Source organism: Larus michahellis, chromosome 13, assembly GCF_964199755.1.
Source record: "Larus michahellis chromosome 13, bLarMic1.1, whole genome shotgun sequence".
NCBI classification, from domain to species: domain Eukaryota; kingdom Metazoa; phylum Chordata; class Aves; order Charadriiformes; family Laridae; genus Larus; species Larus michahellis.
In genome coordinates this window covers 1613581-1629011 of record NC_133908.1, presented here as the reverse complement: position 1 = coordinate 1629011, position 15431 = coordinate 1613581, and positions in this window count along the sequence as shown.

Genomic DNA, 15431 nt, shown 5'->3' with positions numbered 1-15431 from the left:
ACAGTGACGTTTCTGCAATGGGTCAGCCAAGGTGGTGTTAAGAGACAAAAGATTTTGTGCATGTTACAACTAGTTCCTTGAGAGCTGGGATTTGTTCCCATATCTCCCACTTTGTCTTCTAGATCTAAACACTTGAGGAGCCCTTAATGTAATTCAATTAATGAAGGGGACTTTTGCCCCTTCCTCCCAGACTGTGGACAGACCTTTGCGTTTTTCAGTCCTTGCAAGTTTGGGGGTGCACTCTGAGGCTTGAGGTCAGAGTTGGTCCTCCAGACAACAGTCAAGACATTCACATGTGTGACATGCCATGGGCAATGCTGGAGAAAACATACCCTGCAGATTTACGCACAAGAAGGTGCTGCGCACTGTGCAGAGGATGATCAAAATGGACCATGCAAGGATTTACACATGAACATGGACTTCTACTCAGCTCAGGTATCTGACAGAGTCACTTGCAGCATCCAGTTTTTAAAGACTGTCTAGAGTCTTCTGTTAGAATAAATAACCCCCAACTACCTTCAAAGGAAGGCTTTGCACAATTTACAAAGCAATTCTGGACACTATCACCACAACACCAAGACGAGTTCTGAAAGAAGAATTGATCAGGTTCAGCAGTTGACATATGACTCAAGAATGGTCCATCAAGCATTTGAACCTCAAATTCTTCACTTTTTGTGGAGCTTTTATGGAGGAATTTCTCTCTGCTGCTGCTGTAGTCTGCAAGACCTCTCATAGCTGCAAGACCAGCTATGTACAGCTACAGCTGCAGTAGAGTCCAAAAGCCCAGAAAGGTGGATCTGCTAAAAAGAAAACACCCTAAATACAGGGATGGAAAGAGAAGAGAACAACTGAGATGACAGCAAAGAAAAATGAATGAAGGCAGTTAGGAATTTATAATAATAAAGCATCCTCCCTGAAAGGTAACATTTGAAGTTGCTGACTCTTCGATTTGTCCTTGCTGCATTAAGGATATAATATAGTAATCCAGCCAAAATGCCGCTTTGAAAATGTCAGAACAAGCTCCAACAAACATGCAAAGAGGATATCCCGAACTTCACTGGGGAGAACATGGAGCGCAGAAAGCAGCTGGGAAGAGGTGAGAGAAACAGCTCTGCACAACTCCCTCTAACTCCCCTGTTCCCCAAGACCTTTCCCCCCTCGGGACTTCCTCAGCCAGCCTATGCGTGCTGTCCTGCCGAGCCCTCTCTGTCGGAGGTGGAAGGAGATACTCTCCTTGCTGTTACCTTTCTCCTGGTGTGGGGTTTCACGAATGCAGAAGAAATCCCATCTCTCTCCTCGCTCCCACAGGTGTTGCGATCCTGGCAAGGCCGCAAAAGCTGCTCAGGTCCCATTACAATGGATGGTACACCACCACAATGAGGAGACCTGGTGCTTAGCCATAACTAATGACACAAGAGAAAGGACAGGAAAAAGGTGACAAGAAACCAAAGACAGAGAAAACCACAAAGCGTCGTAGGGTGGAGAGTCAGTTTTCCAGGTCATCTGCCAACTTTGCTACTGCCACAGCACCGTCCCTTGTCAGACACTGGATAGAGCTGGCTCTGGTACCAATCTGAGATAAATAACCCTGCCTGATGTGGGCAGGTGGATCCAGGGTGACCACTGGAGGAAAGGAAACAGAGTGGAGGCTGCCAGCTGTGATGATCTCATCACCTAGTGCATCGTACACCCTTCCTCTTGATTCTCTGTAGGCACTTCAGAGACATCAGTGTCCCACATCTGCCCTGCCATCTCCATACTCTTTTTCCTACCACTACTGACCCACGAGGCTATTCCTTGGGCCCTATCTCTGTGTTTTATTTTTCATAATTAGTGCAAAATAGCGGTATAACCTATCTCCAGCCTTTTCTGCAAATGCATGAGACAAGTCCAAAGAAGCCAATACTTCCAGTGGAGAATACAGCAGGCTAAAGAAGTGCTGCGTATGCCTGAAAAAATGCCTGATTATTTTAACTGCAACTGAATTAACGGGGAACTCAGGAGTTCAACTGATAAGCACACAGGTAATAATCAGCAGGAGTGATGATGGTAATCCTTCCAGGGACAACGAAGAGCTACAAAAGACACCCGAGGCATTGCATGGTGAAAGATATGCAGGACAGAAAATATCTAAATATAGCTTCTAAAAGTACATGGGATGAACTGCGCTGACATAACTACAATGTTAGTGCGTGTTCAGCGTACGGATAAAATCATTAACCAATTAAAAAGAGCATAACAACCCATGATGGACGATAATAGCCATTATGAATGCATAATTCAGTATATAAGGGACCAATTCAGTATCTCTAATGAGAAACCTTAGGTCAGTTTCGTTGTGTTTAGACTGTTGGGAAGCTGGACCACACTATGCACTGCTTGCTCGCTGATACACTGGTCCTGCTGAAAAGGACCCGGGGGTTATAATGCATGCCAGAGTGAGTATGAACCAACAGAGTGTTTTTTATTGCAATTAAAACAAACTGTACCCTGGGCTATGTTTGGGAGGAGAGTGGCTGGCATGCTGAGGGAAAGTGTTATGACCCTTTACTCAGCACGGGGGAAAGTATGCCTCCAACACTATGTCCGGTTTTGAGCTCCCCCGGTTCAAAAGAGATATTGGGAAACTGGAAGGGATTTACTGGAGACCTAACAAGGTGGCCCAAGGCTTGGAGCACATGTCCTACAAGGAGACACCGAGGAGCTGTGATGGTTTCATCTAATGAAGAGGAGGCTCAGGTGTATGACCTAATAGCTGTATACAACGACTTGAAGGAGAGTTACAGAGACGATGGAGCCAAACTCTTAGTGGACCGTGATGGCACAGCAAGGGACAATAGTCATTGGCATAGCCAATAGGGTAGGAAAGCTCTTTGTTTCTTAAACCCTTGGTGAGGGCGGGATGTCTTGGCTACCTTATTTCAAAACCAAATTAATGGATTCTCTATATCAAACACACTGATGATCTGCCTGTAGCCACATCCAGAGATCTTTCCAATACAAGTTGCTACAACTCTAGCAGCCAGTGGACCACAGCCTACCACATACAGGATATTTTTATTACAACCACTTGTGCGAAGTCAGAAGGTTAGAATACGTAAGAATGATTAGGCAGAAATACATCACATAATACACATTAGTCAACTCTGTTACTAGCTATATGTGTAATGGAAGAGGAGGAACCCAGGGGATTATGGAATCCTAGAGAGTCCTCCACAGCTCCTTCCTTTTCCTTCCCACCTCCTCCTGATTTGAAACTTGAATAAATAGAGCAAGACACTCACCAGAGCCAGATATTTATAATTAAGCCAGCTGTCCTAGACATGTTGCTGGTATCATTGGCTGAGGAAGGTTGGTTGATGATCTTGCCTCAAGGCTTGAAGCTTTTGCCAGGATCATTGTCACTACACAAAGTCTAACCCCAAATCTAGGTGGCCCATGGGCTGTGAGTGGCAGAATGGTGACTCACCAGCTGAGACCTGGGGCAGGTCCTCACTGTGTGAATGCTTCTGAGGAGCTGCTGGTTAGTCCCATCATCTGAACTCCAACAGGCTCTGCTCTGCACCTCTGAGACACTTAAGTGGCTAGTGGACATGTATTCATCATCCTCCCGGCTCCTTCCACCTCCTGGTGCTGGAAATCCCGTGAGCCACAAACATTTTACCTTCTCAGCCCCAGTGTTGGCACAGTCTGACCAGCAAGAACAACATCTCCTCCGGCTCTCTGTGAGCAGCTTGAGGATAAGGACTGAGATTGTGTAACTTAGAGAAAGAGCATAACACAATAATGAACAGAAGTGATGGGAAAAGGAACCAACAATTGTAAAAAAATGGCAGGAATAGACAGAGACACGACAAAAAAGGGCCAAATGCTGACACGGGTGTTGACAGCCTGTGGTCCCCGGGTCCAGCAGCACACAGCCGAGTGAACTGTACGAGGCATTTGGGCTTCCTGAGGCTTCCCTGAGCACCCGCTGCTCTACAAAACCACCTTTGCATGGCCCTGGGGTGCTGCTGGCTCACCCTTTCTGCCCACGTCCTGGAGGGTGTGAGCCCCCCTGTTCGGATGGGAGGTCTCCGAGCCCCAGATGTTGTGCTCCAGAAGCATCACAGCTTCTTTTGGGCCAGAGGTTTGAATGTATGGGGATTAGAGACCCTCAGGTACGCACTAGCCTGGCAGTACAGACACTGCTATGACTTCTCCTTCTTCTAGAGAACGTTGCCATGGCCAGTGGAGGGGCTGCAGCCCCAAGCAGCGGGGGACTGCATTACTGTGCAGGTTTCCTTTAGCGTGCAAATATATTTCTTCTTACTCCAGGAGCTTGCTCTGCAGGTTGTGAGTATGCCTTGCTGGTTGTGAGTAATTTATGTATTTATTATGCCCCCTGGCAGTGCTGTTTTACTAAAGCTGTCCCTTTTTTTATGTTGCTCCTTTATCCCTCTGGGAACAGGGCTTATATATCTTTAAAGAAAACAGAATTATTTCATATTTCTTAAATGGGATTTTAAGTGGAGTAATGCAGATGAAGGGCAGCACACAAACACAATAATGCTTTGTATCTTAAATAAAAAATACCTTTCTCAGGAAGGCATGCAGCGGTGATTTTTCTCTTGGGCTTTCCACAGAAAGTGCTAGCTGTTAAAGGACTTTTCTATATGTCTCTAACCAATTCAGAGCACATTTTCCTACACAGTTCTGCTCTGTACTAAAGAGGAAGGCTTTTATCAAGTGTCTTTTGTGTATCCAGATGGTTTCTCTGGGTGCTAAGCAGGGCTTAAGAAGATGCTGGAGTGTTTTCAGATGCAAAGGGAGGGAGAGGGGAGCACGGCTGCTCCCAGACGCTGCTCCTGGGAAAGTCAGAGAGTAAATGAGATACACCTCACACTTGGGGAAGATCTCGCTGCCCCTGGGTCGCTCAGCTGCCCGGCCCCACTCCTCCTCCCCAGGCTCAGCTGCCTCCCGACAAAAGGAGTTAAGCCTTTCCCCGGTGATGCCAGGAGCCTGTAAGGAACGTTGCAGGAATTTTGCTGTTGCTGCTATTTATAATGCCTGAGTAAGGAAGGGAGCGCGGGCGGCTTTGCAGAGATCTCCAAAATCCCTGCCATTCCGTGCAGAGCAAGGGGAAACAGTTTTCACACGATGAGACGACAAGCCGAGGGTGCAGCAGGGATCAGAGCCCACGGCAGCGTCCTGCCCTCAGCCGCCATGTGCCGGGACAGCCGGCCCCCTCCTCCGCCACCTCTGCTGTCTGCCCAACAGATCGGGCTGGAGAAACGGGATGGTGGCTCTCAAGCAAAGAGCAGGAGGAGCAATTTCTTCTGAGTCTAACTTAGCTGTGCTCGTTTTAGAGAAAGAGGCAGCTGCTCCCTGCGGAGCGGGGGCTACGAGGGCAGTTGCATTTGCAGGGAAACGGCGAGCAGCGGTCGCTGCCTGCGTGCCCTCCCGCCTGGCAGGGATGGAGGAGGGATTCCTGCCCACCCACAGCTCGGGGGCTACAAAGCAGGTACCTTCAGGGGAGCTGCTGACCCCGGGTCCTGGCGTGGTCCTTGGGAGATGCCTCGTGTTTCTGGGGAGCCTCTGCCTCTCACCAGGCTTTGAGCATCCGCTGCCTCACCTCAGACACGGTCCTCTCAGATTCGCCTGGGCACTAATGCGAGGGATTCGCCCTGAAACATGACTTTCCACCCACTTTGTGGTACTGCTCCCTTCCTCCCACCCGCCTCATCTCTGCTCCCCTTCGTTTAAATAAAAGGAGTCACTTTTAACTACAGCCCTCCACTTTTTCCACTTAATTTTGTCTCTAAGCTGACTGGAGCAGACCAGGATCCCTCACCTCTCCCGAGCTACAGGAATATCTCTGAGCTGTCATTAAAGGACTGGGTTTGAAAATTGCCTCGGGCAGAGCTGCTGAGTGCCTCCTGCTCCTGGCCTGGCTCTGCATCCCACCCCCCAACCCCCCCACCCCCCACCCGCAGCTTCACACACGGGGAAGGACGAAGGACTCAGGGGGTTCCCCTTCAGGCTGAGGGGGGCAGAGGGGCAGAGCGGGGACAGTGGCAGGCACGGGGGGAGGAGGGCAGCGTTTGCGCAGCAATGCTGAGCCACGCAGCCCCACGGTCACCAGGTTCACACCAGCCTCTGCTGCAGCCAGCCCATCGCTCACAGCAGGGCCCGTAATCGCATTTTGGGGAGGGTGGTGTTATCCTCTCCGTGGCGAGTGCAGCACTCAGCTGCACAGGACCGGCACAAAATGAAGATGGAAAACCAATATCGGATCGCCCAGACTGCACCCAGAGGCTCTGGCTGCAATCACAGCACCACAACCTTGTTTCCAGCACACGTGACGCCGAACATCGACAGCGCAATAACACAAAACCATCCTTTTGATCAAGCTGCTGCCCTCGGTATAAGCATTTGTCAGCGCAGGGATCACAGAGAGAGGGACCATCGGAGCCTGCCGTAACCATGGCAATGCCTCAGCCCAGCCCAGCTCCCTCCTTCCAGTGCACCCCCTGGAGCAATGACCCAGGCACCAGGAAAAAAACCATCCCATGGCCCAGGACCCCCTTGCCATGCACAAGATGCCATCACCTTCCTGGACCCACTGAGACACCCCTCATCGTGGCTACAAGCAGGCAGGCAGTGGAGGCCCAGTGCTGCAGACCCTTGAAAGGGAACTCCCCGGGGGCTACTCCCACTGTCTGCTGCTTTTTAACACCTCTTCACACCGACTGCTGCCTTATTCTGTCCCTCTCCATCACGCTGAGCCATCCTGGCCCGTCCTCCTGATCCTGTGTTACTCAGGCAGGTCATCCACAGGAGTCCTTCCTATGCCCTGGAGCCGTATCCCTGAGGAGGGAGGGGTTGGACTCGCTGCAGCCTCAGTGGGGATGGTATGAAGCTGGTTTGCATCTCTCTCATGTCACAGACTCGACTCGGGGTCTTACAGTCTCAGACAGCCCCCTGACACCATCCACTGCACAACAGCCATGAATATCTACAAGTATAAGGTCTGAATGAGAAGCATGAGGGGAGGAGAGGAGGATGAGGAAGGCTCTTGGTTTACGGCAAGTTCACAGTGCCAGAGTGTCCCCAGGGCGATCCGCAGCAGTCTGACATTTGCCTCCTGCGTGGTCATTAAAACACCCCGGGTAGCAGTGAGATCAATGCTCTCCCGCCCTTCCGTTGGCATGGTAAGAAATGAATCTGCAGGCAGCCATCAGGATGAAGTCCTTCTTCTGGATGTGTTCCAGCATCAGGAGAGAACAGATACAAGGAGCCTGCTGCTCTTTGATCCGCTTACTTGGGCCGGATCCCAACTTTTCAGCTCAGGTAGTCCTTCTGTCTTGAGACTCTTCTGGCCAGGATGAATTAATAACCAGGAGAGGGAGCCTTGCTGGACGAATCCCTTCTGTTGTTGGTGTCCTGGGCCTTGGTTTTGGTCCAGTGGACTGGAAGCCTGAGCCAATGGTGGTCATGTCCATCAAGCATCTCTCTCCTCTCTCTCATAGTCCCAGCCAACTGGCTGTAGGTGGCCCTGCCTGAGCAGGGAAGTTGGACAAGATGACCTCCACAGGTGCCTGCCAAACTCAACGACGTGAGCATGTCCTCCTAGGCAGACAACTCCGAGGTGGAGGCATTTTATTGCCTATTCATTTCTGAAGTAGCCTGCCCATTACAGAGCTATTATCACCGACACCAGTAAAATCTGGGGATCAGATCTAAAGGAATGAGATGTTCAGTCACAGCACAGAAAAGCAGAGGATGACAAGCAGAGTCCCAGAGAAACACTGACACATCGTGGGAGGTGCAGCACCATGGATGCACCGACCCTTCTCTGCTGGAGAGCAAGCACAAGTTCACCAGCCCGCAAACTTCAGCAGTCTTCTCTCATATCTCCCCATAATTTATCACCCTGGTAAGCAGGACTAAATCAGAGCTACAGCAACACTTAGCTCTCAGCAGCGCCTTCAATCAGGGAGCTAAAAGCTCTATGTAGCACGCAATTAACCTTCTAGCTACTAAAGTAAATTACAACACAGGGTGAAGAACAAATCAGAGCCTTGCCTCAAAACATGAGGTCTGGATTCTACCCTCTTGCTGATGCTCAGCCTGACTACGTGTTCATTTTACTGGGACATAAATAGGAAATAACAGCATAAAGAATGGCAAGAACAGAAGGCAGAGTGGTGCAGGCCGAACGCGCAGGGCATTAGGGAGGGAATGAGCCTCGGGGACCGCCTCTGGCACACCACTGCCTTCCTCTCTCTGGGTAGACAGAGGCATCACCCTCCTCTTCATTTCTGGGCACTTTTAGAAAGTGAGCTGGGAGCATGTTCGGGCCTGCAAGGTGCCAGATCTTTTCAACTGGAGACACTGCAGTATTCTCAGGGAATGTGTACACAGTCTGATGAACAGACACAGCAAAACCATCGTTTCCATTGTCACCCCCCACCTACCCACTCTGGATTTGTTCTACCAAACCCCAGAGCAGCGAGTGCCTTCAATACCAGCACCTGCAGATCTGGGGACACACACTGTGGCCTCACATAGCCCCGCATCACTTCTCTAACCACGGAAAGACAAAGCCGATTTGACACCAATTTCATCCACAGGAATTGTCTCCGGTGACATCTGATCTGCACTATTTGATTTGAGTGCTTCGTAATCACTTCGTTATTTGCCACCGTACGAGACGGCGCTGGACCGAGTGCTGTGTTTACCCCACATTCACCCGACTCGTTCCCTCTCCCTCTTCTGTCCCGTGGTAGGGGACATGGAGTTCAGCGCTGCATTATTCTGACTTCACGCTGCTGACATCCCTGGAGTTGAAACAGCGTCACAACGGTGTCGCACAGCAGCAAGTCACACCTAGCGACTCATCCATTTCCGTGCCCCCATAGCACACTCCTGTGTCACTGATCTCCTCGTCAACCTTGCTTTCTGTTTGGTTGCAGGAACAACTCTGTCAACCTGAAACACTTTGGCTGCTCCCATGGACTCTGGTCCCCGAGCCAAGTATCAACCAGCATGCAAAAGCGAGGATGGACAGTAGGAGAGTTACCGGACAGGCAGGAGACAGACACAGTGCACGCCTGCGGCATTCACATACACATCCCTGGCTATGCCCGACACTACAATTCCCATGCACAGAGCTGTTTGTTCACGCCAAGTGATCGCCTTCATCCTCCAATGAAATTATGACTTATTTCTTTATGCAAATTTGCAGGTATTGGAGTTTTCAAAATTGAGGGAGTTTTAGCTCTCGTTCTTTGAACAATTTACTAAAAATCAAGCTGAAACACTGATTCCTGGGCACAGACCTGAGGCAGGTCACAAAGCTGGTATCAGCTGCAGGCAGAGCCCCAGACCTGACAGCATGTAACGTGCCAAACTGGGACATTCTGAACAAGAAATGGAGTGGGAAAAAAATATAGAAGTTAAGCAGTCAGCAGGGCGGTGCATGAGCAAATACCATTCGCAGACTTCTGAAAGGTTCCCAGATCCTTATGGGAAGCCCATGGTGTCTCAGAAACACGAGCTTTACGGGTTTTACTGTGCTCAGTTGTAATCTGTGGGAGAGGCGGATCCTCCTGTCCTGCTTGAGTGGTGCCACTGGAGTCACAGAATCACAGCAAATAGGGCTGGAAGGAGCTGCCTGGTGGCATTTAGCTCATCCCCTGCCACAAGCCAAGATAATCCCATCATGCTCAGCTTAAACCTTTGCATCAAAACTCCCCATGAAAGGGATCTCATCACTTCCCAAAGCAAAATGCTCCCCTCTCCTTCGTCATTGGAAGTTTTCCCTCGTGTCTACCCTAAGTACATCCATTGCCACAACTTTCTTTATGCTAAACATAAATGGCAAGATACTTTTTCATCTCTGCAGCTACCTTTAGTACAACTGGCATCATGTCTCCCTTCAGTCACCCCTTTACTTTCAGTGATGACACTTCTTATTTTCTTCAAAGATCTTGTTTTCTAGACCGATTATCACTCCCACTTCTGCACCTCCAAACTCATCCACCTCCTTCTTGAGCTGAAACAGCCACATCAAGGCTCAGGTTTCCAGGCGAAGCCTCACACGTGCTGAGCGGAGCAGTCACAAGTGTTGGAGACCACGCTCGTGTCCCACATCCAGATTGGTGCCTGTCTTTCCTCAGCACAACGTGACATTGTGGACTCCTCTTTGCTGAGCTCTGGATCTCCTGTGACCCTGGGATGGTTTCCCGCAGTGCTGGGTGCTCCCTACCCTGTCTCCAGGCAGCTGATTTTTCCTCTCCATTGAAATCACGATACATGACATCCATCACTGCTCACCTGAGCATAAGGCCCATTTTGCTGCCATAAAAGGATATTAAATTGATTTTATGTGATTTGTTCTTGACAAATCAAACTTGGCTGCAATTCCCTGGCTCGTTATCTCCCAGGTGCTCACAAGTGGTTTGCCTGATAATACGTTCCTGTTCTTTTCCAGGTATTTCAGGCAGCTGGATGGTCGCTAGATCCCCATTTCATCCTTCCTTTTTTAAAGATGGGCTTTGCATTTATTTTTCCCAGACCTTCAAAATTTTATCCGTTCTCCATACACTTTCAAAGATAAAAGCCAGCTGCTCTGAGACTGATTCAGCCTCCTTTAAGCACCATACAGGGAATGCTGGCAGGGCAGGACCAGGCAGTTCAAGACCCACTAATGTACCAAAGTGCTCTCTCACCCATTCTTCCTCTGTTGCAGAGTAAATTCTTGGCCCTTTGTCACCGGAGTGTTTGTGTTAACTGTATCATCAACTCTTTTAGTGAGGGCTGAAACAACAGCAGGATAAATTCCTTTGCCTGGGGCACCATCAGTCAAGACTTCTTCATCCCTATGGAGTGGCAGTGGGCCAGGGAAGAGTCTCTTTTGTCTTTTTCACATTATTTATTTCATTATAGAAAGTTTCCTCATTAGTCTTTATGTCCCTCACTAGTTGTGTTTCTTTTTGTGCCCTCGTTGTTTTGATTCCTCCCATACTTCTCTTTGATATCTGCTCTTGCCAATCTGACTGAAGACACCTCTGTGAAAGGGCTTCTTCCAAAGCTTGAGCGTGCAAGAGAGCCTCAGCCTGCTCAAAGCAACACCCCAGGCAGAGCCACCTGCAGTCCTGGGTGGCAGAGACATGCTGCTCTCAGCCAGCTCCCCAGCAGCACATGGCACACCGGGAGGTCACAGCCTGAGGACATCAGAGCATCCTTCAGACAAACCGGCATGGTGTCTAAGCAGGGTCCAGCCTCGGCTCCCTGTGCCTTGTAAATGCACAAGTGCGGTGGATTCAAGGGAAAGGAGACAAGGTCCGAGCTGTGACCCCATCGATACGTTATTCTTCCCGGGTGTCTCATCTCATCGATTTATCTGACTCTCAACTGCAAACTGGGAATGTGACTGTACCCAGGACTCAGCTCTCCATCTCCCATTGGAACTGAGCAAAACCCTTTTCCCCCGTGGTCCTGAGCTCCCTGCTGCTGAGACAGTGCATTTCTTCAGCGTTGACTTGGTCAGGTTCCGTCCACATCATACTTAGGGCTAGTTTTGTGCCCACCCAGAGAATGCACATGAACAGGGGCCAGCGCTTTGGTCTATATAAAGCCTGATGTGCATGTGAAAAGCATACTTCTATGAACAGCAATTTAACCCAGCTCAGCTAAAATCATGCCAGTCCCAAGATAAATGCCCTCATTTTGATAACTAGAAACGGTGACAGTCACGGGCTAAAGACACACTAGTTAATTTTACAATAAGTCAGAAGGATTCCCTGCAGAATCTTTAAAATTTTCTAAAAACAAAGTTAAACTAATGCAAGGTTTCCACAGGCAGGTGGCGGCAGGGCAGGTACGTGATCTGTGGGGCAGATGACGTCTCCCCAGCACCTGCTGACTGTCCCCTGGCTCCAGGAGTTCATGAGCTTACCAGGGATGCGATGCTTTTTCATCCTGGCAGAGACCTTGGGATCCAGCTCTGCACAAGGTTTCTGTGCTCTGCGCCACTTCTATTAATCACCGCCTTAGTCAATTATTTATCGGTCCCTCTAAGTTGTACTCTGTCATAGGCTGGGCTGGAGCAGCTTGTGCTTCCAGACAGGCTGTCATGTACGTGGCTATCTTTGGAGCTCATCCCCACCTTCCTGACTCTGACGGAAGAGATTAAGGGTACTTGTCACAGCCCTGCCGCTGCAGTCCAGAGCCGCTCTTGCCGCCCTGCAGCGCTCCCAGCGAAGAGGACAAAAAGTAGCATTTGCTATGGGTTTAAAAGTCATTGGCAGCTTTTGTTCCTGGCAGGGTAGGGGGTGGAATAATAGGAAACAGGAGCAATCAATCCCAGACTATTAAATAATGGCACTTTGATAGGACCATTGCATCAATTAATTCTAGAATGATCATTCAGTTTTAAGGCCATGTGTTGGCCTGCTATTTGAGCCTCTATTTCTGCTTTCTCATCTGTCACCCTACAAGACAAACATGCCCCAAAGGATGTCAGCAGCCTGGCCGTGATAGGACGCGTCAATATGCAGACAAACGACCCTTCAACGCTTTGCAGGCTGAGCACCCCGGAGGCGACCAGGGGGCGGTGGGCAACACCGGCCTTGGCACCCACTAATCATGGTAATGAAAGAACACATATTGTACATCCCTTTGTTATTCATATCTGAGATTCCCCTGCGTTCCATCCCCTCTTAATGACTTCATGATGATGATGATGTGGTCATTAAAGATGGTTATTCGCTCAGGGCTGCTGTACATAAATTACATGAGTAAAACATTAAACAGAGAGATTCAGAGCCCTTGCAGAGCCATCAGCTTTTCATGATTGCTAATTAATCCAGGGTGAGATTAATTAGAGGCAGCAACACTGGTGGACGCTCCTTTGAGGGGTGCACTGGGAGCCGGGGTGTGGATTGGGTTAATGCACCACCAGGCTGGGAACAGACCTGTGTGAGTCCCACCTGCTTTGTGGTCCTGGGGCGTTACCTGGCGGTGGTCCTTGTGGTCACATCGTACAGACTACAGCGAGAGCTGTCGGGCTCAACGCCTGGGGCGAGCGGCATCCCTGCCTGCTAACCCTGGGCTAAGGTGTCCCTCAGCAGGGGTTTGGTGGTTGTGAAATCCTTGGCTCTGGACCACCGATAGACCCCTCTCTTTAACATTCCTGAGTGTTTTTTCTGGCATTACAAGGCGTGTTCCAAACTGTGGAGGGTTGTCAGGATCAGCCTGAATCTGTTTGTATAGAGCAGGACACACGTGCCTGGTCTCCCCGTGCCCCGTATCCCCTTTGCGGGGGCTGTGGAGGGGGGGAGGGATATCCCCATGAACACAACTTGGACGAGCGTCTGCCCTTGAACCCCACAGGAGCAGAACCACCCCCGACCCCACCGGGTCTGGCTGCAGCCCCACAGCACGGGGAGCGCCCCGAATCTCCCCGGTACCCACACGGACACGGCATCACACATCCCCACGCCGTGCCGGAGCTGAGGCTGCCGCGCTGCAGGCAGCGTGTTGAAATCTTGCAAACCCCGCTTCCCTCAGGAATCCCGCTTCCTAATCTCAGTTATAGATCTTTTTATTTCCTCATCTGTAATATTTATGTCTGACCTTTGCCACTCAGACATGTGTGCATGAGCTATGGAGGGAAAACTGATGAAAGATTCCGGAGTCCTTCTGGGCCAGGCGGGTGCACCGTGCTGCAGAAAAGTCTACCGAAGTACTATTGATTTCTCAAGGATCCCCTTGGGTCAGCTATGGCCTCATCAGTTTCAGAGAGAACTAATGGGCTCTTTCTTCCCCTCCAGGGTTGAACTCGTCTCGCTGACAGTCTCCTACCTTGCCGGGATGGATTCCTGGTGTCTTTGCTGGGCATTAAATCAGGCACGTTCCTTTTCTGTGCAAAGCCCTTTCCCTCCCTGCTCAGTATTAAGAGCACAACGTTGCCATGCACCATACGGATGGTGCTTTTCCCCCTGTTTTTGCTCATCCCCACTCTCCTCTGACTGCCAGATCCATAACTGCGCATGCAGAGCACCTCTGGTCACTTCTGGCACCGTCAGCAACATTCACGGGGAGCGAGAGCTGCCACCCAAGTTTACTGCTCCTGCAGAACGAAATTCCTTGGTGGAAATGACCTATGCTGCGTTGTGTTTCACACTCAGCACTAGAATATTCTGTACGAACCATGGCAAAACTGTTTGGGAAAATACACAGCAGCAGGCAAAAATGCGCGGTTCCTCAATGGATGCTTCCCGTGACCTGGACGGTGGCGGTCATGAGATAAAGGCAATTCTCAAGTATTCCTGTCGGACTGCTCACGGCGTACACAGCTGCAAAACAGCTCAGGATGTAGTGCCTCCGACTGCCCCCAAAGCACTTGCTGTGGGCAGAAATAGCATGAACCAGGAAATGGTGGAGCACAGTTTGGGGCTTCAAATAATAGGCCCATCTGGACTTAAACACTTCCATACTGTGCGTGTCTGCAGCTCCTCCCCAGAAGAAAGGAAAAGGGGAGCAGAACAGAGACATCCCAGTGACTCCGCATTGCATTAGCTTCAGTCCTGCTTGCTCTGGTAACATCTCTGGACCAGTTAAAAGGTGAATCGAGGAGGGACCATGGGTCCTCCATGTTCCAGGAGGCTTGTTAAATGGGGCTCTTCATGGGCAGAGTGAATGAAGCCAGCCTGCACAGGACTCAAGCAGAGTTAATAACCTCCCTGGTTTTCCCAGCTTACAAATAGTATGAGCCTTGTGCACAGAGGTCTCTAGGAGACTTGAGTGACGAAGGGCATTTGCCTCCAAGCCTAACACGGATCTTCTCGCTGGGACAGGTGTCACCTTTGCAGGGTAGTTGCATCTTGGGATTCAGAAGTTGGTCCCTGCTTCCACTCCTCCCTGGGATATGCTGAAGAGCTGACGGCTGGGCACTGCCCAGAGCGGCACCCCAAGGTGCCGGAAACGCGCCCAGCTACAGGAGATGGGCATTAGGGGAAACCTGTCTAATCCACAGCCTCCTTCTCCAGGGATTCCAAGTGGGGATGAAATAAACGTGAAGAAACCAAGCAGGTTTGTTCCCTTCAGCCCAGGAGCAGTGGCCAGGATGGTTCCCACCCACCCCTGCAGAAAACACCCAAGACAGTGTTTTGGCAGTCCCACCATGTCCGCATTCACTTTGCGGCAGCATTTGCCCACGGGCCCTGTCCTGATGCTGGGACCTGGAGATTTTCTGAATGTCAACAAGTTCCAGGCTGTATTTTTCTTACCAAAATTCTCCTTTGGAGGGTTTTCAGCACAATTTAATTCCTCATGAAAACACACAGCTTTCCACAGGGGGGAAAAAAAAAAAAACCAAACCAAAAAACTTTTCTGATGAAAAAATGAATGACAGAAAACTCAAATACTTTGGCTGAGGACCA